General features: G+C 35.7%; 1 long non-coding RNA gene across 2 annotated transcripts in view; it reads right to left on the reverse strand.

Annotated features, from left to right (window-relative positions):
• The window catches only part of LOC135208240 (uncharacterized), a 154,256-nt gene that overhangs the window by 108,979 nt on the left and 20,277 nt on the right, over nucleotides 1–25,000 (reverse strand). The gene's annotated exons all lie outside the window — the stretch shown is intronic.

The following is a 25,000-nucleotide window of genomic DNA, read 5'->3' on the forward strand; positions in this document are numbered from 1 at the left end:
TCTCTGGGTGTGGATAAACATATTTACTGTAGCATTATTCAAAACTTTTATCCACCAGGTAACCTCTTTTAGCAAGTTTCTAGGGCACCGCAACTGACCTCCCTTTTGAAAGCCGTTGGAATAAAGATGGACAAAGTGGTTATTACATATTTTAAAGAGTAAATAAGCCTGCTAGTGTTTATTCAGATCACGACAAGCGAGATTTTCTGGATAGCAGATTTATAAACGTAACCACAGGGAAATGTCATGAAGAAATATATTGGATAGGTTGCATTGGGTAAGGTGGAATGTGAAGAAACATAGGGCTAACTGAGTGAGTAGGCGATTTACCGAGTGAGTGACAAATCAATTGCTTTATAAATCGTACCTAAACATCAAAGATTAGCATAGACGTAAGTAAATACATATCGTAAATAATGTTAATACTACCTAGCGTGTTACTTCATTAGTTTTCCATCAATCTGATAAAAGAAACCTCTTCAGAAAACTGGGAACGGACGTCAAGATACCGTAATCCAAAGTTATTCAATTAATCATGTAATGATCAATTAATCAACTGTACTGACCATGTATGTATATCTACTATTAACATACATATATATATATATATATATATATTTATTTATTTATTTATTTATTTGTGTGTAACTTAATTACGAAAATATGGACGTGATGAATATATAAAGACAAAATCCACGATGGAAAGAAAAAGATGGAGTTCTGCAAAGCCTTTCGACTTCTCCTTTACTTAACAGAGTAAAGTACAAGAAGTCGAGAGGCCTTGCAGAACTCCACCGTTTCTCTTTCCTTCGTGCGTTTTGACTTTATATGTATATATATATATACATATGAAATTTTAGTTACCAAAAAATGCTCCTTTTATATGATGAAAAAGACCAATTTCTGTAAATCGAAGCCTCAATATAATACTAAATAACTTCTCAGTAAATGGATAATGCGTCTCCTAGAGTCTTAATAATTCAAGCTAATTCAGTCAAAGGACTCTAACAATTATTATAAAACGGCTGAGAATATTCAGCTGATTTCCATTTAATACAATCATACCTATTTCCTCTTACATTGTTACTTATCATTTTTCCTATCGGTTTTCATACATAATTAGCTTTCTTCTCAGTGTCTATGAATATAAGTGCCAAACCTACTTCTTGATATTACTAAATCTGATGTGAATTCCATCTTTCTTTTTAGGTATCTCTAAACTGAATCCCCCTCTTTCATCCGGGTTTCAGATAGATAGAATATTCTCACTTCTGTGAATGTTTCTGACTACAACAAATAAGAAGGCATTTTGCTGTTTGCTTCTCATATTCTGCAAACAAACGGGCATTACATGCAAAGGAACATAATACATAAAGGCCTAAATATCAAGAGTTTAACACACAGATTCATCTGTTGTTATTCGATATCACAAAAAAATATATAACAAGCTTAATAAGAGTGTCTTGGGCCAGTCATTTCATATTATAGCTTAGAATGTACTTAGTAAAAGGAGTAGAGATTAATTAATCGTCAACCCAGATAACAAACAGTTAATCTAAAACTAATTAAAGTTCAGAATGAGACCGATTTCGTCAGAAAATAAAAGATAGAAAAAATAATCGTATACTTATATATTGCAGAGTAATGACAGCTGTTAGTCATACAAATGGCGTTGCAATTACGATACAAAAGAGAACATATAATTGTCCAGTTAAGCTCTCTCTCTCTCTCTCTCTCTCTCTCTCTCTCTCTCTCTCTCTCTCTCTCTCTCTCGTATTTTAGAATGACAACTTCTACACCACGTTTGCTTCTTATTCTTGTATTTTTGCTCTCAGCGCCATCTGTCAGGATGCAGACACCAAAATCCATGAAAGTGATCTGACAAGAATGAAAATAACGCTTTTGAACCTGACATGACACAAGATTCTAACTATGCACACAAAATCTTTCCCAGTGTTTACATTAATTTTTTGTTCTATATAGCACTGAAATTGGGCCCATTCTTCCTATGATTGAAATTTTTTATTAACTTCACTATGAACAGACTTGACGCAGTCACATAAATTAGAGGACCCTAAAAAGGGAAGAAGATTCATCTTTGAGTCCAGAGAAAGATCGAAGGTAAAGAAAGAGCTTTCATATTAGATGTAACCTCAGGCCGAGTGGGATCAGAGATGATAAGTTTAAAATTAACGATTCTAGTTATAAAATGATTGATGTCACTGTATATACGATAGGTTTGAGACATGAATGTAAATAATGATTTAGTGGCCAAGAAAAGGCACACGAAACAGCTGTGCTATAGAATACATGCTATTTAAATAGAAGCACCTAATGTCAAGTGGATTCCAGCAGAAGAATGACCGGAGACCACATTCGGAATGTTGGTAAAGCAAACAAAAAGAGGGAGAGGTCAGCTGAAAACAGAAGTCGTAGATGGAAACAGCACTGCGACTGATGAAGATAATCTTCTTTCCATGGGCAAACTGAAAGACCTCTCGTGAGATATTTGAGAGTTTTTAGTACGTTCAAGAATTCATCACTAAAAGTGGAATCCATTACCTAGGTGGACTCACTTGGCTCACCTGGATCCAATGATTACGAGTTTTCACCCCCCCACCCCCCTTTTTAAGACTTAGAGCATAAAAAAAAGAGGAACGATAGCGAAACAAAAAGTTGATGAGTGCGAAACGATGAGGTGTCAAAGGTATGTTATGTCGTACTGTGTTACATTTATAATTATAGCTAATTAACTTGCAATGGCTGAGAGATGATATATCTTAAATCTTATTTCTTATTTATTATTAAAAGTTGCTCAATTAATAGTGCCACGCTGGACGAGTGGTTTTCGCGCTTGGCTGCCAATCCGGTGGTCCAAAGTTCGAATCCCGACTCGGCCAACGCGGAATCAGAGAAATTTATTTCTGGCGATAGAAATTCATTTCTCGATATAGTGTGGTTCGGATCCCACAATAAGCTGTAGGTCCCGTTGCTAGGAGACCGATTGGTTCCTAGCCACGCAAAAATGTCTAATCCTTCGGGCCAGCCCTTGGAGAGCTGTTCATCAGCTCAGTGGTCTGGTAAAACTAAGATATACTTCGTTCAATTAATTAACTGATTGACGTTACACTATAAACTGGCGTAACACAATCAAGGTTATCGGTCGAGTTTTGAAGGAGAATCCTAAAGATAAGTGGACAAACATTCAAAGATCCCAAAAAGATTAATTTTAGAGAAGTCAGAGCAACCTAATTCCTACGAATATAACAGATGACTTCTGTAAACATAGGCTTTTTATCACGTGGTCTATCGTTCTATAAGAATAAAGCAAACGTCTTATACCAAACAGTCAAATTCCTTGATGTCTTAGGCTAATTGTTCATAACGCCACTGAATATCAATCAACACAAAGGAAAGAACAGAGAGAGAGAGAGAGAGAGAGAGAGAGAGAGAAGAGAGAGGCATTCATTGCGTATGCCTCAGTGCGCATGCCCCAACAACCTCGAACAGTGACCTGCGAACGTCAACATCACATCGCCAGGATAAACAATACCCCTGGCTAACATAATCAATGCCCCGCGAGTGTAAACAAGTGGCTAAGCGCCCTGGATGACGACGGGCCCTAGGGCATGGGGGAGGAGGGGCGTCATGGGAGGTGGGGACCGGGGGAAGAGGGAGGCGCACGAGGGCGTGACGGGAGAGAAAAGAAAGAGAGAGAAGTTCCAATGTCTTTTGTTACTCCGTGTTGACAGAATTACTTCTACGAGCATCCGACGGCCCCACTTGCTGTTGGCAGTGTTCTTGCCATTATTATCAACTTCCTCTTCCTCCTTTGATTGCAGTTACTTTTATAATCCTCCTCATCCTCGTCTCTCTTTTAATATCTTAAAACAGACACTCGTAGATGCGTACTGCACTGACCTTGGTTGGCTACGGGATTTCCAGAATGGCTGGGCGATTCCTGTGTCCGGTTTATTGTTATCATATCCAAAGAGGACTGGAGGAGAGGTTTAGGACAGACACCCCCCACCCCCCTTCTTAATATTAGATGTTAGTCAGTGGGCAAATATGTGTCCACAAAAAATTGGATGGTATTATCGTTCGCTGGTTGAGAACATTTGGTATTTATTTCGAAGGTGAATGTGAGAGGTTGCTGATAATTGGGGTAAAGAAACATTCAGCTGTTTATTTTAGGAACATATTGCGAAAATATATTGTAATTATGAAAAAAGAAACAAACTCTAAAACAGGAATTTGTAATGATGGAAAGGAGAAAACTAAAAAATTCTAATGAAGTAAAGGAGAAAACAGGAAAATATAGCAACGGAAAGGAGTGGTTAACAGCTAGGAGAAAAATAGAAATTTGTACTGAAGTAAAGGAATAAAAAGTAGAAAATTATAATAAAAGAAAGGAGTGGCTAACCACAAAGAGAAAAATGGGAATTTGTAATGATGGAAAGAAGGAAAAATAGAAAAAATATAATAAAGGAGAGGGGTGGTTAGTCGCTATGGGAAAAGTAAAAATTTGTAATGACGGAAAGGTGAAAAACTGAAAACTTAGAATAAAAGGAATGCGTGTTAGCCAGTTCACAGCTGTCTCGTTCGTAGATATTGTAACGTATATATAAATCTTTAACATATTAAACGATTCTTGGCGATCTATTATTCAGTATAACAGCTTCCTAAACAGAAACTCTTAAGATGAGGGACCAAGCGATGCTGTCTGCAGGCCATACTGCCGTGTATATTGTTGTAGCAATTCAAATGCGTAATTGCACAAGACCAATAACAAATGAGCATTATTGGCAGTAAAGGATGGAGGGCAAGCAACGTATCACTCGGTACTCTTGTCATAGAAACTGCCTCAGTCCCAACACTCAGATGTCGATCGTACTTGGTCAAAAGAGGGGTGCAGGGAGGGTTAAACAGCAGTGCCAAACGGGCTTTCCTCACCATGCAAATCGGCAATTAGAAACTTTCTTGTGATTCTTTAACAGAAGAATTTCTTTGAGAAACATATAATTAGAACTGGGGGCAGTATTGTAATTAATATATTGCTAAAAATAGCATAAGAAAATACTCATGAAGACAATGTGACGTGACATATCTTTCCTCGCGCTTTGCTAAATCTGCTCTTACCCCCAGGGGATGGTCAGGAGGAAATCAATTATGGTTTGGGGGTAATATCTGGTCAATCCTTTTCATTAAAGGACCCCTGTACTTTGCAATTGGGACAATCTTTGGCATCATGTAAAATGTAAGAAATAACCAAAAACCCTCATTATCAAAAGAAGGCTAACGAACCTTACAATTAAAGAAAATTATGCAGATTAGGTATAAAAAAAAAACGTCCAAAGTATAGAAAATACAGGCTAGATAAGTGTACACTTCTCCTTACAACGTATTCATGTGAGTAGGCATTCACCAGCTTTTATTAATGAATACCTGGGCATTCTTTTGCCATATGCACATACGTGCAATACATTAACCAAACTACCTGTAACATTAACCACCGAATAAAGATTTTTTAGCCAGTGGACTACAATCAAAACAGTAGCCTCCAGAACTAGTTTCCTTATTTATTACTACAATAATAATGATCATATACCAACTGTCAACCTTTTACCAAGTAGGAAGGCGGTTTACCGACAAATACCCAGAAGGTCCTCGTATATAAAAAAAAAAAAAAAAATCTTTCCGTTTATCCGGGTATTACGGGGCTCCATATATTGGTCCGGGTGAGATCGTAATTGTATAATCTTCCTCAACTTTAGCCAAACAAGGACATCGCCTTCCAAGTGGGCTGCATTTTCCGATATGAGAAAATATTAGGTACCACTTGGTCGGTATTATATACCGTCTCTAAATTAGGGGGATTAGCGTTGAATATCTTGGACTTTGGCGCGATCTTATTGCGATGGAATGCGTAGATAAATTGGTAATAATAGAACGCCTGCTGGATTGGAGAGTGGGTCTCAACGAAGATCTACGATCACAGGTGATAAAAATTACTTGATATCAAAATTACGCTTTACCCGAGTGTGTTGTTTAATGAATTAAATACTTCCCATTAACAGAGTAGATTCTTTATACAATTAATTTTCTTTTACCACAACGAATCCCTTAACTAAGTACTACTGTATTTCCGGCGTCAGTAACTATATAATATTCAACCCATGGACCCAAGTGAATTAATCAAGTCACTCAGTCAATACTGAAATCACGTCATCATTTAGGCTTACAGTGACCAACTGGCTACTTGGGAGGTCCCGTAGAAAGTAACACCTTGGCCTACGCAGCTAACCATCAAGTTATTATTGTAGGGAAGGGTGTGATCTCAAACTCTTTATCTCCTCTATAAAGTGTATAATAAGTTCTCGAGTTTTCTATAAGAAGCCGCCTCTAAATCCTAAATCAATGACCATTAGAAAAAATGGTAAATTTACTTCTGTACTGCCTGGCACTTTCTATACCATATCGGGATGGCCTGCTGTTTATTACAGACACAGATGAGATTTTTCGGTGAATTTATCGGTTTACTGTTATTTTGACCCGACCAAAGAAATATGGTGACCCAGGTCATTCCAACGGCAACACTTACATGATATGAATTTTGGTGTTAACGGTCCTTTCTGGTGAATGAACGATCTATAATGACTTACAGAGTGATCACAGGATAGCTATTAAGTTAAATTTACAAGCTGTAACTTTGCTTTTTTTAATATCGATGGTTATGCCAATGATTATACCTTATTTGGCATTCTGATTTGATCTCAGTCACTCATGTTATTTGCTACGTGAAAGTAGGTGTAGGATATGTATTGTTTGCTCTCGTTAAAATAGGAATTTGAATATTGACGTTTACCAGATTTGAATCTGGTGCACATTATATATATATATATATATATATATATATATATTATTATTACATATGGATGTTGTTGTGTGTATCTGTGTGTACCTGAATATATAATATTCAAATTCCTATTTTAACGAGAGTAAACAATACATATCCTACACCTACTTTCACGTAGAAAATAACATGAGTGACCGAGATCATAATGCAGAATGCCAAATAAGGTATAATCATTGGAATAAAATATCACTAGTAGTATCCCTTATTATAAGCAAAAAGTAAAGTTACAGCTGGTAAATTTAGCTGAATAGCTATCCTGGGATCACTCTGTAGTAAGTCATTATAGACCGTTAATCCACCAGAAAGAAATTGTATATATATGTATATATATATATATATATATATATATAAATATATATATATATATAATATATATATATATATATATATATATATATATATATATATATAAATATATATATATATATATATATATATATATATATATATATATATATATATATGATATATATATATATATATCACATTTGGCAAAATTTATTGGGCAAGTACTCGATCCTCTTCCTAATGGTCCACAAATTACTCAGTAAATTCAGTAATTGAATCAGTTTAAAATTTTACAAAAATCTGACCTCAATGGTCATAAGTCCATTAATCCTCTTTCGTTTTTTCATTCTTGAGAGTCCGGACAATGCCGCTTATTAGCGAGAACACTTGATTACGTGTCGACAAGAAGTTAGTACGAGTAAAGGCAATAGGATATCTCGCATGGAAACAGGCTCTGGTCGTTGGAATCCTGCTGGAATCCAGAACTATGAACCTCTATCGTTTCCGAAAACAATTTGGGATCTATTGAGCCCAAATCCGTGAAAACATGTCGAAGGTTTGGGATTCCTTCCGTAGTATGAATACCGTCTGCTTAGTAATCGGCTTTGGTGATCGAATAGCCATATCGTCAGTGAAATATTATGGAAATATTTTCTACTACTACTACTACTACTACTACTATTACTGCTACTACTACTACTTCTATTATCATTATTATTATTATTATTCAGAACATGAACCCTATTCATATGGAAGAACTGTACAGTAGCAATTGACTTGAGATTCAAGCTTCCTAAGAATGCGGTGTTCATTTGGAAGAAATTACAGTGGCTCATAAGAAAAATATAAAGTATGACTTATAGTATGCCTTATAGCTTTTGTTTATGATGGGCATTGTAGCATAAGGAAATATAATGAAATTTTAATTGGAGGATTTTGTATACTAAAACAACATTGCTTTGAAAACTAACACCATTAAAATCAATTTAAGATGGAACGCAAGTTCTAAACCAGTCATGACTTTATCTACTACAATGTTAATACATATAAGTAAAACCAATTTACAATAAAATCGAAAGCATGGACTAAACTAGTCGAAGATTTATTCACTAGGAATGCATCTGATGAAAAAAAAAATCGGCTAATCATACACCACAACTTCCTACAACACAAAAAAACTTTCTTGGCATTTCGAAACTCTGTATAAAGAAGAGCGACTGAATGACCTCTGACCTTGGACGAGAAATGCTATAGATATACCCATTATCAAAATCACAGTCTGTCATATTTCCAAGTCATATTACCACCTTGCAACCATCTTTCACTTCAACACACCGCTGGATCCGTGGAACGGTCTCTCTAAGGATATTGTGCAATTAGATTCTTAAAAGTTCAAGGAAAGATGCAAAGCATTGCTACCCTAAAACAATCCTACTTGTGCTTTTGATAAATCATCGAATTTCATTTACTAATTTCTTAATTTGTTAATTCAACTTTGTCTCCAAATAAGTGATCTTTCTGTATTTCCTATAACCTTCTGTAACTTCTTCCGAAAGAGCACTATATTCTTTTGAAGCTTGAACCAAGTCGACGTCCCATGTGGACCTGTTCCATAAGAATAGGGGCTTATCTTTTGAATAATAATAATAATAATAATAATAATAATAATAATAATAATAATAATAATAATAATAATAGTCTAGAGCCACTACAGTACCTGTCTCAAGCCGCAATAGCTTGGTTACCCGGGAGATAAAAAAAAAAAAAAAAAAAAAAAAAAAAAAAAAATACGGCAGTACTGCTCAAAAAACGAAATTTAAACTAACCTGGAACAAGGCAAGATAAAATGAGACCTGTGCAATGATCAGATCTATTTGAACAGAGCCATCCCAGTGGGGCGAAATCGACGGCCACGAGATCATTCTGAGAGCATTCCCTCACGATTTTCTCTCAAATTTATTTTCTCTGCCTGCTCCATTACGCTCGGAAAACAGTCATACGCAAATATGGCGGATTTTTTCTCGCGTGGTTTTTTTTTTTATCTGTCGTTTGCGGTGAGTATTTAAGTGTGGCCACTGCCCCATCCAACTTTACTTTGTGTGTGTGTGTGTGTGTGTGCAAATCCTACATAAGTACCAGTAGTTTATTAAGAATTAATTTAATGCAATTATTCAGGAAAAAAAATATGAACGTCGTTAGTTTTAAAATTTGAGCATCAGAAAGATACCTGAATTATCTATGAAAAGGATGGTAAGAAATTTATCAAAGGATTGTTGAGCCAGCTCTCCTTTAAGGAAATGACGTGTGGGATATTAAACAACAGTGAAATAAAATGGTAAAAACAGAAAAGATGGATAAGAATTTTTTGAGATGGTTTGGATTTGTAGAGAGAATGTGTATGATTCAGAGATGAAGATGAAGACCTTGAAATTTTTCAAAGGAACGTTAACCAAGAATCAGCAGTTAAGGTATGAATGGAGCAACAAAATTCCGTTGATTTTTTTTCTTTTTATTTTTTTTGCAGCCGCCCTTTGACAGGTGAAACGGTTTAACTGAGAACACACACACACACACACACACACACACACACACACACACATATATATATATATATATATATATATATATATATATATATATATATATATATATATATATAATTATATATATATATAAAATCTTGTTGATATAAGCATGAACCGGACGAGATCATTGAATTAAGAAGAAGGCGAATATTGTCTTCAGTCTCCATGAACATAATTCTCTCCCTCTCTCTCTCTCTTTGTGGTATGTCCGTCTGGCTCCACATCGGATGTCTCTAGCCGTCGTCCGTTCGCGGCTTTTGTTACAGGATTGTTTGCGAAGCAAACGCACCCAATGGGATGCGTTAGCAGTAGAACGCGACCAAGCATTCACTCGCCATCACAGTGACGCCCCCCCCCCTCCCCCCCCCCTCCCCCAACTCCCAAACTAACCCCCAGCCAAGATGAGAGTCCTCCTTACCCATCTAGTCAGAAGGAGAAAAGGTAGTCACTGGAGGCTTGCACACTTATGATTTGAGTCCCACCTGATGCTCTATGATCCTTCCTCTATTTCTAATTCAATTCCTACTCTCTTCTTTTCACCCTCCTCCATTTCTTCATCCTCCTCCGCCTCCTCTTCCTCCTCCCCCTTAAGCTCTATCATCCTTCCTTCCTTCTAATTTAATTCCCACTCTTTTCTTTTGACTACTCACTTCACGCTCCCCAAAATATACTACTTTTCTCTTCTTCCTCTTCGTCCTCCTCATCCTTCTCCTGCTCCTCCTACCTTAGCTTTATTATTCTTCCTCCCCCTCTATAATTCAAATCTTACTCTTCCCATTTGATTTCTGCTCCATCTCACATTCCCCCAAACTCCTCCTTTTCCTCCTCCTCCTCCTCCTCCTCCTCCTCCTACCTCCTCCTCTTCTTCTTCTTCTTCTTCTTCTTCTTCTTCTTCCTCCCGTGACTGTACACTTGTAAAGAATGATGAATGTCGCCCCCCTCCCCACTCCTCAATCTCCCTCTCATGACTTGCCCCTCAAAGGGAATTGTTTTAGAAGCAAGTCGAGCTCAATGAATTTATTTGCACTCCAGGGACCTTTGGACTGCGAGCCCAGTATTAAAATAGATGTTTAATTTTTATCCTATTGTGTGTGCGTGTTTGTGTGTGTATGTCATGTTAGTTAACAAACATTACGCTGCAGTCGAGATGCATAATAGACATTTACACGGAACTTACACAATTCGTTTGACTTTGACCTTTTTTGCCAAGATTAAAGAGATGAGTACCTCTGCAGAATAGAGAGGGTAAAGATAAAATGTCATTTCTTGCAAGAAATGTAAATTATAAATGTAAATTCTGATAATGATTTAGTTTTAGAATAGTAATATTACAATGTTGCGCTTGGTCAGAATCTACTAGAAAAAAGAACCTAACCTCCGGTGTGCCTCGAAGATTTTTTTTTTTTTTCCGAAATACAGCGACTAAGACAGGGCACAGAAACTGGTTCATGATATACAGAGATGCAGAGAATTCCACAATCCGGAATTACAGTTTGGTTGACTCGCAAGTCCGTGATATCCGCAAAGCATTAATTGATCTATAAGTACGTGAGAACGAGTGTCCAAAGTAATTTGCATAAAACGAGCAGGGGATGGCGACCTTAAAACAGAGTTGAAATAAATAAGGCGTCGGCGAGAGAGAGAACGCGAGTTTCATTAGACAGAAGGCCTATAGATATAGATAAGTTCTATCCATATCTGAAAGAGCTCCTCGCAGAAGAAAACACCTGGGTCTAAATTGCTGGCTGACTGGAGATGGATGAATTTAGATTCCACATTCTCAAAGATTATCACGAAAGTAGAGGGAAATTCATCCAAAGAAACGGAAAGCGGTCATTAAGCCACTGAAACAACTCAAGTTTCGTGTGGCCTGTTTAGAGAGATACAATACTGATTCTTATATATGAAATTATGCAAGAATGAACAAATCTGAGTTCAAGGTATTAAGAGAGTTTGAAAAAAAGAAAAGATGATTTTTAAAAAGTAGAATCATTGACACAGACAAATTACGAAGCATCGATACCTGTTATTAATCTTTGTAATGACAAACGATGCTAACCTTAAAATGCATCTATCAGTTGCTGGAGGGAGAAATATTGTCTGCAGACTTTCCCCCGCAGGGTAATAAATGACGCGTTATTCTTATTTATCGTTCTATCTCGGTAATTCACTAAAAGGGAGATTACAGGTAATGCGCGTGCGCGCGTGTTTGTGAGTGTGAGATCTCTTATAAAGAAACTTGGCTAGTTCCTCGTTGGACGAGTCGCTTACGAGCTCGACTACCAATCCCAGGGTCCGGGTTCGATTACCTGCTCTGCCAAAGTGAAATCAGAGGAATTTATTTCTCGTGACAGAAATTCATATCTCGATGTGGTTCGGATCCCACAATAAGCTGTAGGTCCCGTTGCTTAAGTAACTAATTGGTTCCTAGCAACGTAAAAATATCTAATTCTTCAGCCCAGCCCTAGGAGAGCTGTTAATCACCTCAGTGGTCTGGTTAAACTTAGATATACTTACTTTTGTTGCTAGCTTTACAAGTTCATATTATTAAAGTCCTCTGTCTAGTTTTTCTTTAAAATGGTAATTTTTTCCTAATTATTTTCCAATATAAAAATAATGGTAAAACTAAGATATACTTACTTTTGTTGTTGGCTTTACATGTTAATATTACTGAAGTCCTCTTTCTAACGGTTCTTTAAAATGATAAATTTTGCCTAATTATAATTTCCCAATGAAAAAAATAATTCTGCATTTTCGTACTTATGACTCATTTGAATACTATGCCTAAATTAAATTTTAAGCGGATAATGGCGTACAATAAAATTGCACATTTAAACTGATACGATTTGCAACTGGCTGCTCTGATGCTATTCGCCCTACCCAGCCGTTCTCTCTCTCTCTCTCTCTCTCTCTCTCTCTCTCTCTCTCTCTCTCTCTCTCTCTCTCTCTCTCTCTTTCTCTCCACAGTAATTGATAGTAACCGGTACTGCAGCACTAACAGAAATCTCTCGCAGGAACACAACAGTGGCTGACGAAAGATTATTATGACACGGGTGACTTGCACTCGACGAGCAAAAAGTCAAAACTCCAAGACGTAATCTCAGACAACTTCTACACAAGGAGCGTTGATCGCTCCGAGATAAATCGTTCCTTCGGCCAGTCCGTAATTGCGATCACGACGACGAAAGACGACGATCTGTCTGTCAGTGATTGGTCAAATCGTTTCGACCCCTCTGGGGGAGAATGGAGTTTTTCTAGGAGGGCGTCTTTCTTCCACTGCCCAGTTTGCAGGGAAAGTAACAATGATTTAGTCTATTGATCGATCATTGATGATAATCATCTAGCGTAGAAGGCTGCAAGGTCAGTGGCGCTGGGAGGGGCTTAGGAGATGGTCAGCTATAGCTAACAGCACTTAAGATCATGCGTTTAACGCTGTTTTATACACAAGCAGGTGAAATGTGGTAAATATTATCAATTAGATATTATTTAGTTTGTCGCAGAAATTGGGTGAAATGTCACAAAATGAATAATGGAAAATGCTTTCTGATGATATGGTAAAAACAGGTGTAAACAAACATATATGCTATATGTGAAAAACATTGTATGGTTCAATATAATTAAGAAAACTATAATCACTTTCCGAAACAGAAGTTACTTTTGACGCTATATGTACCTCCTGGAATTTCAGAGACTCCTCCATTATGTGCTGTACGTGAAAACAAGAAAACCATCTTTAAGCTCACAAGGATCATTCAGAAAATTAGAACTACTTTCCAAAATAGTGGTTAGTATAAAGCTATATATACTTCCGGGAATTTCAGACGCAACAACCCCCCCACCCCCTCGCCTTCATCACCTTCGAAAGTCTAAGCATCCACGACAACACCTGCAAGGAATAGTAGCAGCCCCGCCGCGTTTAAGAATGGCCCCCTCTATCGCCTTGAAAGACGCTTTAAAATTTCCTTTGACTAATGTCCCAGCAGTGATACGTTCATTCTTGAGTTTCATCGGTCATAGCACACAACCTGTCTGGACGCCTTGTAATATCAGGTAATGCATGTTTCTCTTTTTGCTTTCCTTTTTTCTTCTTTTTTTCAGTCGTCGAGGTTGCTACCAATGTGATGACGAGGCAATTTTTCCCGGTTGCAATTGTCTTTGGGCTGGATTGCGTGACTGTTTTTGTTGGTTCTTTAGAATCTTTGCCTCCAGAGGGCAGTCCGTTCATTCAAGAAGCTCTGCAAGAGGGTAATAACTGTTATTCTCCGTTGGTAATAGTCTTGAATGACAGAGTCAGACTCGAATGAGTATGACTTGTTTATGCTGATATACAGATTCCTTCTTACAGAAACGGGAGAAATATAAAGACCAAACTTGATCTACAGTAAATTTAACGAAACAAAGCTGTTCTCTTTGTCTTACGGAAAAAGAATCGACTTATAATATGTACTGCAGATTGGCCTTGGTATATATTCCTTAGGCAGATAATATCGAAGTCTGTCTATAAATTAAAGTTAACAGGATTCTTTGGAAGGTATTGAGATTAACTCTTGATAATACTAACTGTTCTTACCAAAACATTTTCGTTATAAGTGTGGAGCCTTTGTGACAATTAGCAATGGCGTATAAACGTAAAGGTTAAGGATAGTCTTGAATTTTATTCATTACTGATATTTATCAACAGAAAGAAGTAAGCACAGTAAAAATTTGCCCATGGAGGGGATTCGGTTCAGAATGCTAAAGATTGAAGAATTAAATGACATGATAAGTGAAAGGGTTAAAAGAAAATGGAAATAAATCAATAAATAAACAAATTAATTAATCAATACACAAATAAATAGATAAAAAAAGCATATAAATAAAATTTCAAGACTGTTCAAGATGAAGGAGTAGGAAGTAGACAGATAAAAAAAAAAGTTTTAAAAATTTTCAAACGTTAGACAGAATGACAGCTCAAGGTAAGTAAACCTTGGCGAGAAATAACAAAATAATACCAAAAAAGTGAAGAAGAAGAAGAAGAAGAGAATGCAATATTATTTAAAAGGTATAAATATTTCGTGTGACTTTCCGGCAAGACACAGGCAGGTGTCCAACAAGAGTACCACCAATCACAGGTAATGTCAATCTCTTGATTATTATTCTGTTTACTAACTTGTTAATATTCAAGTATGTAATCCATGTGCGAGTATAAAGTGAAATTTAAGCTTCGAAAGACTATGGCTTTTATTTGAAAGAATTTACAGAAGATAATGGTAACTACAGACAGAAGACAGCAGTTACCATAAAAGAGCAAAAATGAGACAAATTAATACATTAATATGAACATATATACTATAAAAATTTAATAAATGATCACAATACCAGGTAGTAATGCACTACATCTTCGCTTGGACTTTTGAGGTTCTAATTGGACAACATTCTCAGGGAGACGCACTATGTGTATTGTAATACCGCATATCCAGGTATATATTACTTTGATGTGCTGGCTGGCCACTGACCCGATTTATGAATTTGGGGTCTCAAACCAAGCACTGCGGCACCTACGGCCATTCAGCGCTTAAGACGACGAAAAGCGAGAGCTTGCGAGGTTATACCGCAAGTAGAGAGATCCAGAAAATGGAGGAGATGAAATACAAGGAACTGAAGGTGGAACTCGCAGAAAACCCCACAGTTGCGCTAAGAAGTAATAATCAGAGATGATAGAGAGCAAGACTTCAGAAAGGAGGTAGGAATGGATTTACGGTAAAAGGCTTATAATTAGTGGGTGCAGCTAAGGACCGTAGGGACGCTACAAATGCCCTCTAGTAATGCCTACAGTGCACCACGTGAGGGTGGGGATGGCTGGCCGTAAATTAGCCCATATGAATAATTGCACAATATAACCCACAGGTCTGTTGCTAACTGGACTGGAGTTTATAATTAAAACCTTCCGTAAAGAGATTATAATGTTATAGGGTTTTGTTAAGTACTACATCTTGGTTTAACCCGACCACTGAGCTGATTAACAGCTCTCCTAGGGCTGGCCGGAAGGATTATTTATTTCTACGTGGTCAGAAACCAACTGGTTACTTAACAACGGGACCTCCAGCTTATTGTGGAAACCAAATCCCATTATATCGAAAATAAATCTTTAATCACCAGAAATAAATTCCTCTGGTTCGTGATTGGCAGAGTGAGAAGGGGACTCGGGCTACCAAATCGATAGGCGAGTACGCAACCCACTCGTTCAATGAAGAACTTTAGTGTTTTGTTCTTAACATACAAATGTACGTCGTATAAATCAAAGATTGACAGTACACAAAATCCAGGATACCAAGAAATAAATCTTTAATCACCAGAAATAAATTCCTCTGGTTCGTGATTGGCAGAGTGAGAAGGGAACCCGGGCTACCAAATCGATAGGCGAGTACGCAACCCGCTCGTCCTATGAGGAACTTAAGTGTTTTGTTTTTAACATATAAATGTACGTCGTATAAATCCAAGATTGACAGTACACAAAATCTAGAATACCAAGTACTAGAAAGCACAAAAAGACCATATACCATGGCCATCTTTTTGACCAAAACTCGACCTTCAAAAAATGTATCTGAACTTCGTCAGTCACTTCTGTGACATGGATAAACAGACAGACAGACAGACAGGCAAACAGACAGGGACAGACAGACTGACAGGAAAACAAACCAGCAGACAGGCGTAGGCAATCTTCAAAACTTGTAGATGTTGCAAAATGTCACCGTGCAATTAACGTTGGAATATAAGTTCAACCCATTTCATCTTTTTTAATCTCATTCATAAAGAGTACAGTCAATCGAATAATTATTTCTTCAAAATAAAGAGTTCAGGAATGGGACGACATAAATAAGTTATCTTCTCCATATGTCAAATATAAAAGAGAAAAAAGTTTTTCCTATACAACATACTTTATCCTGGAAAAAGGTTTTGTTCTTGGGAAAGTGTTTTATTCTGGAAAAAGTTTTATCCTGGAAAAAATGTTTTGTTCTTGAGAAAATGTTTTTTTTCTGGTAAAAAGTTTTATTCTGGAAAAATGTTTTATTCTGAAAAAATGTTTTATTCTAGAAAAATTTTGATTGTTGGAAAAAATTTTTATTCTGGAAAGACATTTTATTGTTGGAAGAATGTTTTATTCTGAAAAAATGTTTTATAGTAGAAAAATGTTTGATTGTTGGAAAAATGTTTTATTCTGGAAAGACATTTTATTGTTGGAAAAATATTTTATTCTGTGAAAATTTTTTTACCTGGAAAAATGTTTTATTCTGGAAAAAATTTAATTCTGGGAAAACAAAGTTATATTCTGGGACCGAGACGTTTGACAATTAATGACGTACCTGATCATTCAAAACGTTACTTAGTTAACTTATTATATATGTAAACATACGAGTACATGCGAAAATATCATATACGCGTAAACGCTCATATTTTTACAGACAGATATGAATGTGGGACCAAACACTCCATTTATGAACAACTTTGTTACCAGTGATTGAATATATGAAGGGTACTCTTCCAAAGAACCTAGTAATAAGGAACCGATCTCCTATGTAACTAGTAATAATTAATTAAAAAGTGATCTATAAGCACTTATCTATATACTCAGATGTTATGGACATGAGAGTGAAATTAAAAGGAATTTGGCAGATTTTCCAAATGTGATATTTAATGAATAGTCCCTAGGTTTTAAATATGTGTTTCTGTATTCCCCACTGAGTGTATTTACGTTATAATAAAAACAAGAACGTATGTTTATGCAAGAAAAGCATGAGCAAACAAGAATACATTACTAGACATTAGTTAGTTTATTCTAAGCACCTTGATTCAAGAATTTCGGACTCAGTGACTCTCAGTCGCAAAAGGTAAAGGACGTCAATGCCAGATCGTCTAGACGCAATGAATTAAGAGGAAAAACAAAACCGCCCCCCTCCCCCCCACCCCCCCCCCCCCCCCCCCCCCCCCCCCCCCCCCCCCCCCCCCCACCCCCCCCCCCCCCCCCCCCCCCCCCCCCCCCCCCCCCCCCCCCCCCCCCCCCCCCCCCCCCTCCCCCCCCCCCCCCCCCCCCCCCCCCCCCCCCCCCCCCCCCCCCCCCCCCCCCCCCCCCCCCCCCCCCCCACCCCCCCCCCCCCCCACCCCCCCACCCCCCCACCGTGTCAGCATCTCACCTTGAAGAAGACCAAATCCGAAAGCTTTTACCTAGCAATTGGTGAGATTTATTGCGGGAGATTAGGACTCCAGTCTCGTAATAGAGACAAATTTTTACACTGCTACGAAGGCAAGTGATTCAAGGCAGCGTAATGTCTCTCTCTCTCAAGTATGATGCCTGAAGTATTTATGGATCACGTGCGAGAGAAATGGGAGGAAGGGGAAAATTATAGGAATTTATGTTATAAATGTGCTCGTCTTCATTTAACTGATGGATACACGAAACTCTGAGATTGGGCAGATGATCGATGCAAAATATTCATGACTAATACACATAATAAGCGTGTATACGAAAACATACATATATACGCACAGACTGTATGTGTACACACACGCACGTAATAGTATATACACACACACGTACATGCATATATACATGCATCTATCGTTGCTAACCAATACTGTGGACCATTTGTGTCCCACGTTAATATACATCATATATATATATATATAATATATATATATATATATATATATAATATATATATATAAATATATATAAATTATATATATATTATAATAGATAAATATAACAAATATATTATTATTTGAATGTCTAGATTAAACAAAGTATTGGACGTATATTCTCTGCAAAGGTAAAATTCGCTAAAAAGTAGAAGTAAGCCTTTCAGAAAATTACCAAAATAAAATACTACACATTTGCCGTCGTAATTTTTATAGTAGTCGGATGGATAACAGGCCTTACTTTGAGGCAGCCATAAGGACAGTCCAGGGGAAGATATATAATGTTTACGAAAGTCTAAAATCATGAAGTTTTCGGTGTTTAATGGAATGTAATATAGAATTTTGGCCAAAAGGCCAAACGCTGTGACCTATGAAGTTATCCAGCGCTGAAATGGAAATTGACAGCAAAAAAAAAAAAAAAAAAAAAAAAAAAAAAAAAAAAAAAAAGTTTTAAAGTTTTAAAGGTGTAACAGGAGGAAAACCTAAGAAGCAATTGTTAGGAGAGGGTGGGAAGTAAGATGGAAGTTAATATGAACGAAGGTACATTAAAGGGAATAAGACGGTTGCAGTTGAGGCCCGAAGTGACGCTACAAAAATCCTTAAATAATGCCTACAGTGCACCACATGGGGTGCACTGACGGCACTACGCCCCTACGAAGAGGGAGTAATACCTCAAACAGAATCGAAGTCAGCTTCTTTTAGGGAGATAATTCTGAGTCAAAGACAGGGAGCAAGATTACTAAAAACCTCAAAAAAATACTCTCGAAGGCACAAACACACATACTGACGCCAGTACATTTACAAAGCAACAGACCCCATTTAAGCATGAGCCAATTAAACATGTCCAAATAAATTTTTGATCTGTAGTAAACAAAAAATTATTTCATTACTTCATAAACCTTAGCCTTTGATAAATTTATGATAAAACGTATATAATGTAATGCTCCAGCATCCACATTCAGATGGATAATAAATCTAAAAGATAATAATCTTAGCAAGTTTAATAATAATGCAAATCAATATATATACACATGTATGTATAGGATATATATATATATATATATATATATATATATATATATATATATGTATATATATATATATATACATACATATATATATATATATATATATATATATATATATATATATATATGTATATATACATATATAACGCTATTGTCCTGACATACAATAAAGCATGTCATGAACATATGAGTAAAAGTATTGTATTAAAGAGAAAATCCGAAGCTTCTTTGTACCCAGTCATTCAACGCTTACACATCAGTAATTCCTGAAGTTTGCTAATCTATCCCAGGAAAAAAAAAGTAAAAACCCAGCACCATGGGAAAATACGACTTTTATGCTTCAGTCACGATAGATAACGACTTCCTTGCTAGCGGACATATACAGTAACAAAAAAAAAGAAAAAGAAAAGATGGTTGTCAATTTAAAACTGTTTGAAGAAAACGCTTTGGAACAAAAGGATAGAATCGTTTTCCCCTCGGCGAAAAAATAGTACAGAATTTTTTTATTTGTTATTTTCTTTCCATTTGTTTCCCACCGTCATCTTTTGTATAATGAATGACCTGTTGGTTCCCTCACAAAAGGTGATAATTACAAGTGAGATAACAATGATAAATCTGTTTACTAGTTTTGTATTCTCTCATAATTCATCTCCGTCTATGTACCCACACACAGACACATACATATATATATATATATATATATATAGATATATATATATATATATATACATATATATATATATATATATATATATATATATATAAGTATATATATATGTATATATATTATTATATATATATATATACGTATATATATACTATGTATATATATATATATATATATAATATATATAATATATATATATACTATATATATATATAATATAATATATATTATATAATATATATATATAATATATATAGATATATATATATAAATATATATATATATTATATTATAATAGAATATAATATACATATATATATTATATATAATATATATATACACATTATCTATATTTATTATATGAGATAGAGATATATACGTTATAATATATAGATATATAGAAAGTATAAATATATGTTATGTATGAGAGATTATATTATATATATCTTATATATTAATATCTATATAACTATATTATAATTCAATATATAAATCTAACATAGAGATATTATATATATAAATATATTAATATATATATATATATACTATATATATATACACATATACAGGACTTTCAGATGAAACATGAAAGTTTAATAAAAAGAAGAGTAACTGTGTTTAGGATACCGATAAACAAGGGAACTAACACCCAGATTTGAGGAGGAAATGATAATGACACTATGGTCAGTGTGTAAGGTTTGGTGGATAAGGTTATGTGGTCACCATCTAACTTCATGCCACTAGAATGAGAAAGTAAGATGGCCAAGGTACCAACCAGAAGTTGAATCAACGCTGCTTTGGTAATTATATACAACAAAGCTGAAATAAAGGGGCCTTTCGATAAAAGAAAGTTCCTGGCTAATTGCTTAAGACTCAACCTTGAAATTCAGTCAAATAAATGATGTTGTATAGAAGAGAAAATGGACATTCCTTTATGTATACAAAAACTATCACAGTGTCCCTTTCACAATACATATTAATTCCGCCCTATAGTTTGAATGCTATCAACTATATAATGTCTTTCCAGCAGGGACTGTATGAATATTTTCCTGATGTAATAAAAACAATTATTACCTTTTACGTAACATGTAATCAGGATTTCCCTTTTTACGCCCTCTGAGTAATATTTACATTTAATAATCAGGTACTTACTTGCTCAGTTTCCTTCAGTGATTATTAACCTTCTAATGGCCTATGCATAAATCAGTTAATTAGATCTATTACCTTTTCTCCCGTCTAAAATTTGTGTAAATTGGTCGAGGCGTGAATGACATGTAATATCTAACAGGTATATGAATTACTAGGGAATTATTAGAATGAAGCTGATTTATATCTATCTAGCAAGTAATTCAGAATGTTATATCTTTATATTATTAGTATTATTCATAAGATAAATCCCTATTCATATGGAACAAACCTACAAGGAGCCAATGACTTGAAATTAAAGCTTCCAAAGAATATTGTGCGCATTGGAGAGAAGTAACAGAAAATAATAGGAAATATAGAAAGAAGAGAGCAGTTATTAGAAAAGAAAAAAATATAAACTGATAAATCAATAAACCAAAATAAAAAATAATTAAATTACAAAATGAGTTGTTTGAGGTTCTAATTGCACAACATCCTCGGGGATTAGAAATAAGTAGCCATACGACCCCAATTTGCAAAATCCTTGTGTAACGAAATTCTTTTGAAGCTGTACGAACTTAAGATCAGAACACTTTTTTTCTTTTTACTATTTTATCCTGAAAAGAAAAACATCCTTTTGATAAGATTACTTCTATTCTGTGGCTCCATTACGCAAGGGGAGGGAGTCTCTCATCTAATTCAATTGTCGTCTTATTCTCAGGGAATCCGTAAGGTCATCGTGAATTAATTAAGCCTTGACCTCACCTTTTGTTGTCGGAGTCTTCCTTGGGCGAACCCAGATTTGCTGGTTAGGCCCCAAATTGTGATTCTAATCTCTGGTACACTTTTTTTCTCCTCTGAGTCCCAAATGCCTAATGTCGGTGCAGAGTTCTTGAAAGCTATATTTTATTTTTTTGCTTAATTTTAGTCCTTTGTAGGGATTAAGTCTCTGTACTTTGGTTCCTTAAGTCTGTCCTTGGTTCTTCTAGAACTGGGCGTTGCTCTAGAAACAATGTTTCCATTCCATCAATGTAAAATCCAAGACTAATATGTAGAATACAGTTTCACGATTAGTACTTTTTTCGCAATTATTCTGTTCTACAATTGAAGAAGAAGGAGGAGAAGGAAGTTACATTGAGCTGACTATCCTTATGATTGCAAGGGTTCTGCCGTCAGAGTATTTAGAAGTATCAAATATCCAACCATCCTTCACTCGCAGAACATGAAGACAACAGGATACCTTTCAGACTCCAACTCCTCAGGGATTCTTTTGTGCAACCTGCCGTGCCGTCTTCATCCTAGCTCAGGGCATTGCTGACTGACGATTAAGAATGGCCACCGTCCTAATGACAGCCCGCGGGCGGGCGGGCGGGCGAGTCCCTTAGGAGGTGGCGGGACATGAAAAATATAATAGGGCGTAGGTAGTAGGATTGTGCTACATGCCATCGAGGAGCTAAGGGCAATTACTGCAGGACTTTCGTGGGAAGCTTCAAAGGAGCTGCTTTACGGTGATAAGGGGGAGATGGTGGGTAACCGGGGCGTCTTTTCTGTAGTGTTATTGTGGCGTAAGAAGCTTCAATTGAATGATTGACTTTGTTGGACATTCAAAAGGGAAACGAAGGTGCTGACGCAATTTATATTTTCAAAGCTTTACGTAATGTGCACAAAGTGATGTTTTCTAATGCAAAGCAGTGCTTGTTGGAAAAAATAAAGGAAAATTAAATTATATGGCCGAAATGATTAAAGAAGAGAGAGAGGGAGAGAGAGAGAGAGAGAGAGAGGAGAGAGAGAGAGCGAGAGAGAGAGAGAGAGAGAGAGAGAGAGACACACAGCACACACATATATATGTGTGTTTATACAACATATAAATGATAAACATTAAAGATATATATATAATATATATATATATATATATATATATATATATATATATATATATATATATATATATATATATATATATATATAAAGATATATGACACGAGGGAAAATAAACAACGGAGTATTTCCGCGAGATCTTTCGACGTTCAAACATTTGAACGTCGAAAGATCTCGCGGATACTCCGTTGTTTATTTTCCCTCTTGGCATATTTCCACTATCCGAATTAATGCTTTGGGAAACCTGGGTGAAGCATCCTTATGTATTAAGATGTAATCGCCGTAACGGGTTTCATACAGTGTTCTAGTTGATAAGTTTATGTTTCATGTTGCTAATGTGGTGATATGCATGTTGTTGGGTAGGATTACACAGTTTAACATTGCTGTCGACCTTTTATTTTATATATATATATATATATATATATATATATATATGTGTGTGTGTGTGTGTGTACGTATATATATAGGTATGTATGTACAGATATGTATACAAAGCAATGTTGAGCGGTACTGTTGGAAAATAAATGGAATAATGTGGCCGAAATTATAAAAAGGGAGAGAATATTATCTACATATTTGCGTATATATATATATATATATGATATATATAGATATATATATATATATATATATCTATCTATATATATATATAGATATATATATATATATATAGATATATATATATATATATGCAATATATATATTATATATTATATATATATATATATATAATATATATATATATATATAAAGGTATAATACCTTTATTTATGGATTTATCACGTTCCTAACTTTCGTGATTCAGTTATACATACATATATATATATATATATATATATATATATATATATATATATATATATTACGCAAATATGTAGATAATATTCTCTCCCTTTTATAATTTCGGCCACATTATTCCATGTTTATTTTCCAACAGTACCGCTCAACATGCTTTGTATACATATTTATATACATACCTACCTATATATATATACGTAAACATATATATATATATATATATATATATATAAAATATATATATATATATATATAATGTATGATATAAATATATATATATATATATATATATATATATATATAGATATATATATATATATAATAAAACGTCGACAGCAAAGTTAAACTGTGTAATCCTACCCAACATCATGCATATCACCACATCAGCAACATGAAAGATAAACTTATCAACTAGAACACTGTATGAAACCCGTTACGGCGATTATATCTTAATACATAAGGATGCTTGACCCAGGTTTCCCAAACATTAATTCGGATAGTGGAAATTTGCCTCAGATGAGTTACTCATATGAATTACATCGTGATCTCTGAGAGGAACACGTGAAATTCAGACCAGATCATTATATATTGCCCTTTTCAAGTCACGCAACAGGAAACACGGGAAGCCGGGATGATGACAGCCCCCAACCCCCCAACTCCTCTTCTGTGCATCCACGGATTCTGGAAAGATGATCCAGACGAGGACCTTTATTTCCAGCCCCGAGCTGGACCGTGTCTCCTCTGCTTTCGTGATAATCTTCGTCTTCCGGTCGTGGTGTCTGATCGTATATACTTCCTCCCAAATGTGTGTGCGTGTGTGTGTGTGCATTTGCAAGAGGTCAAAGGATCGTTGACCCTAAGATCTTGATGCTCAAAGAGGATGCTGTCGATCGCGGAATATCTTTTTGTTCTGTGGTCAAGGAGGCGCTTAGATCGCTCTGTTCGTGCCGTATTTGATTATAGGGTTTTCGTTTATGTAAAATCATCAAGTAAGAACATTCTTACTGTTGTTGTTGTCTTTCAAACTCTCTCTGGCGAA

Source organism: Macrobrachium nipponense, chromosome 35 (assembly GCF_015104395.2).
Source record: "Macrobrachium nipponense isolate FS-2020 chromosome 35, ASM1510439v2, whole genome shotgun sequence".
NCBI classification, from domain to species: Eukaryota; Metazoa; Arthropoda; class Malacostraca; order Decapoda; family Palaemonidae; genus Macrobrachium; species Macrobrachium nipponense.